Raw genomic sequence first — 4925 nt, 5'->3', positions numbered from 1 at the left:
AATTAGTTTGATTTTCAATTACTAATAAAAAGTTTGATTTTCGATTTATGGAATTGGTTTGCATAATTATTTTGATATTTATTGAAAATTGATATGATTAATAGAGTTGAAATTGGTTTAATTTTACTTATAAAAAAATGTTTAATTTTATGATTATTTCCAATTTTTTAATTTTTGAAATAATAATAGTTTTTTTAAAAGAAATTAATTTATTTCAGCTATAATTTGATGTGAGAGAGAGTAGGCGGACCCTCATCTGGATCTTGTCTGTTGGATTGTAGTCCACTGGTAGGGAATTCTAATTTTCCCAATCGTAGACATATCCAATCTCATTTTTTTATTTTTTTTATTTTTATTTTTAATTTTTTTTTGGTCTGAACATCCAATCTAAATTGCATCCATCACGATCGTGATTCTAGATTTTATGTTTTTTTTTTACAAGAATGAAATGCATGTAGATCAAAGATTTAGGGTAAGTATATTACAAGTTTCAAAATGATCAAGAAGGGGTGGTGGCGCAGTTGGCTAGCGCGTAGGTCTCATAGCTACATTGTTGAGTTATCCTGAGGTCGAGAGTTCGAGCCTCTCTCACCCCACAATTTTTTTATTATTTTTAAAGAATTTTTATTTTATCTTCCTGTAAAAACTCCATATATGTTTGCAAATCTAGCGAGTTAAGTTTCAGCATAAATTTCATCGGCTAACTCAGCAAAAATAAAAAATAAAAAGTAATTAAAAAACATTGATCATATAAAAGTTTATTAATTTGCATTGACTCAAATTTGTAGTTTGAAAGCATTCTAGCAGCCTATACGAGGTTACAATGTCAAAATGAGTGGAAATAATGTTATGAATAATCCACATGCGAAATTGGTTAAATATATTTTAAGAGCTTAATTTGACCAAAAACTTAATCTATTGGGTCTAAAGTCTTTCTATGTATATAAACCACTTGACATCCTCATCAACTTTCCGTGTAGGACAACACTTCTCAACAATATCTCCTTCATGTGTGTCTTCACCGAGCTCCCCCTCGGATCAAAGTTTCTAATAGCCGGTAAATCTAAGCATCACACTCCAAAAGGGAGCCAACTCAAGCTTGCTCTACCATCCACATCTGCACCAGCACCAATTGTGGGAACACTAACTCTCCACAAGAGGCAACGTGAGAACTACAACCGAGTGTAATCGCTTCCATTAGCTCTAATATCATTTGTTAGGGAGACTCTACATGCGAAACTAGCCCAACACACTTCAGGAGCCCAACTTGACTCAAAATGTTAAACTATTGGGTCTAAGGTCCTTACATGTATATAAATTACTTAACATCCTCATCCACTTTTTAAATGGGACAACACACATATACTGTTTTCAACAAATGAAATGACCAATATGGACATCCACATTAAGTGTTATATGGAATGATCAGCAATTCAGCTCAATCCTCCTCTCTGTACGCTAGATTCGCATGCAAGCTCATACCAATATTAGAGGGATATTCTTAGCTCTTTTGAGTGACTACTAAAACATTTCAACGATAACATTAAAAATTATAGCTACATGTTGTTTGAAACCATAATAATACAATGTGTGTTAACATGTATTCTAGACTCAAGGGGAAGATAGATAAAGGTTAAGGTTATTACTATTATTACTATTATAATTATTATTATCATAATAATTATAATAATAATAATAATAATAATAATAATTATTATTATTATTATTATTATTATTATAATTATTATGATAATAATAATTATAATAGTAATAATAGTAATAACCTTAACCTTTATCTATCTTCCCCTTGAGTCTAGAATACATGTTAACACACATTGTATTATTATGGTTTCAAACAACATGTAGCTATAATTTTTAATGTTATCGTTGAAATGTTTTAGTAGTCACTCAAAAGAGCTAAGAATATCCCTCTAATATTGGTATGAGCTTGCATGCGAATCTAGCGTACAGAGAGGAGGATTGAGCTGAATTGCTGATCATTCCATATAACACTTAATGTGGATGTCCATATTGGTCATTTCATTTGTTGAAAACAGTATATGTGTGTTGTCCCATTTAAAAAGTGGATTTACTATTATTACTATATTAGTATTATTATTATTATTATTATTACTATATTATTATTATTATTACTATATTATTATTATTATTACTATATTATTATTATTATTATTATTATTAGTATTATTATTATTATTAGTTGGGTTGTAAATCACGTGGGTTTAGATATTAAGATCATTCTCTCGTTCTCTCTTGTTCTTGTGATCCTTTAGTTGTCATCATTTCTTTCTCTCTTTATAAGTTCTTTTCAATTCAATTACTGTGGTTATTTACTTCTTACATATAGTGTTCTTTTTATTTATTATATATCCTTTTAATTTGATATTGTTGAGGTGATAGGGTGAAACTCTTGGTAAAAGAATAAAGCTTATCTAACTCTCTTAATTCGAGACTAACGTTTATAATGATTTGCTGTTGTTCTGTTGTATTTACTTTCTTTGATACCCTCGTATAGTGGTGAGCCTTAATTCATCATAGACAACTGTTGACATAACAAATACTTGGGTCCCATTTAGACGTTTGCCTGGTTTTACCGGCTGTATTAAAATGGTAACTTGATTTGTTGTAGACATATAAATTGTATAATGAATACTTGAATCTATTTACAAGTGTTGGAGTTATAAAGTAACTACAATATCAAATACAACATTTATTATGCTTTAATTGTTAAATTCTCCTACCGGAACCTTTTGTATATGTGAATTTCAATTAGTTATAAAAAGAGTTAAAGTTAACCTCAGTGAAATATCAAGAATGGGATGCCCTAACGTCATCACATGTTTAATTTTTACACCACTTTAGTTTTATTCTGCATTATACATTTCAGCACCATTTTGGTCTTTAGTATACAACTTTTCCTTTAGTTTATTGTGAATATTTCTCCCTTAAATATTTATGATCTTATAATCTTTAATTAACATTTCTATGGATCGAAAACTCTTCGTGGTGGTTTAGTAGATGAATTCAAAATCATAATTCTGAATCTTAATTTAAAATCTTAATTCAAAATCAGTGTTTGTTTATAATGATTCTGAATCATAATTCTGAGTCATAATTCAAAATTAGTGTTTAGTTTTGATGATTATGAATTATGATTCGAAATCTAATATAATGTTTTAAATCAGAATCACTAATGATTCTAAAACTACCCCTCTTGATTCAAAGTGATTCAAACTCCTTATTTTAAATTATTGTTTTAAAATCATGATTTAAATCTAAAATCATAAATTATGATTCTATTTCAAAATCATGATTAGAATTACTCTGATTTTAAATTCTCATACCAAACAAAATTACTTGAGCCTGTTAATTAACCTTTTTATGATCTTATAATCTTTAATTAACCTTTCAATTCTAAATTTAAATAGAGCCTATCAATCTCACTCTCATTTCAAAATAAAAATAAATATGTAAATATGAAATTAATTCTTATTTCTCAATCTTGACAAGTAAACATCATAAAGTTTAAAATGACGTTTAGTTGAATTCAGAATTATAATTCAAAATCATTCTCAATTTATGTGTGTTTTCTGTGGGAAAAAATATTAATTCGAACTATAACACGAATCCTTAAACTAAAGGCACACAAGTAGTTAGGGGTTAAAGATTAGAAGTTAGGATATTTAAGAATAATGCCCTCGCTGAAATATTAGTATTTTTTCTCTATCCGTCAAATCTAGATATAGAAATGGTTTTTCTCTTTTCTTAAGACTTCTATAAATTTCGCTCCCCGCAATTTACCTGATCATCTGACGGATAAAGATATTTATAGAAGTGTTAAGAGAAGAAAAAACCATTTCATAAATTTCTTAACACCTCTATAAATTTCTATATACATAAATAAAGATGGTTTTTCTCTTCTCTTTAACACTTCTATAAATTTCTTCATTATTTAAATGTTTGATACATAAATAAAATATGTAAAAAAAAGTCAAAATAAAATGTTTGATACAAAAAAAAAAAAAAAAAAAAGGTTAGATTTTTTGTTGTTTCTTTTCCTATCCCATTCCTTTTTTTTTTTTTTTATTTACAAAAACGTCAAAATTAGCAATATCAAATGCGGAAGGATACAAGTTCACCATAATAAACATTTCTTATCACAATTGATTGCATAAATATTTAATTCTTTTATCAGGAGTCAAATAATTTCTGGATCTGTAACAGATCATACAATATCTTGATCATAAGAAGATCAAATATTGATAGGTAATTATTTTAGTTTTCTATTTCCTCTCTCTTTCACTTTTTTTTTTTCTTAACAAAAATGTCAAAATTAGCAATATAAAATATGGAAATTGGAAAGCGATACGTTTATACTATGATAATCATTTCTATCTTAAACCAGCATAATTATTTTATTTATCAGGTGCCAAATAAATTAATAATTACTGGATCTGTAGAACAACATACGTAAGGAGAAAAATAAAAGAAGGGAAAATCAAATAAGAGATTAAAATAAAGATGGGCATATGATACCACTACCTGATTGAATAAGGACTTTCATATTTCGAAGCCAAATTTAATGGAAACAAGATAGGGAAAGGGAAGAAGAACTGGCAATCAATGGTATGGGAGGTGTTGGGAAAATTTTGTTACATATAAATATATATATATATATATATATATATATATATATATTCCCTAACAAAATTATTAGGAAAATATATATACATATATATTTACAATTTTGCCCAAACCCCCCACACCCATAACTCCCAGCAATCTCTTTTCCTTTCCCTCTTATTCCTTTCCTCAGTCTCCTTGCATAAAGATCAAAACTTTTGAGATTACTGTGTGTATGTGTGTATATATATACATATATATATATGACTTGACTGAGATGA

General features: G+C 27.8%; 1 non-coding gene across 1 annotated transcript; it reads left to right on the top strand.

The window, feature by feature from the left end:
• Positions 1-506: 506 nt before the first annotated feature.
• On the top strand, positions 507-596 carry TRNAM-CAU. The gene is given in 2 exon segments: positions 507-544; positions 561-596. It is a non-coding gene; the product is annotated as a tRNA-Met (tRNA).
• The last annotated feature ends 4329 nt before the right edge of the window (positions 597-4925 follow it).

This window comes from Morus notabilis, unplaced genomic scaffold, assembly GCF_000414095.1.
Source record: "Morus notabilis unplaced genomic scaffold, ASM41409v2 Scaffold451, whole genome shotgun sequence".
Taxonomy (NCBI): domain Eukaryota; kingdom Viridiplantae; phylum Streptophyta; class Magnoliopsida; order Rosales; family Moraceae; genus Morus; species Morus notabilis.
Note: the sequence above shows the minus strand (reverse complement) of the source record. Positions and strands in the feature narration are given on the sequence as shown.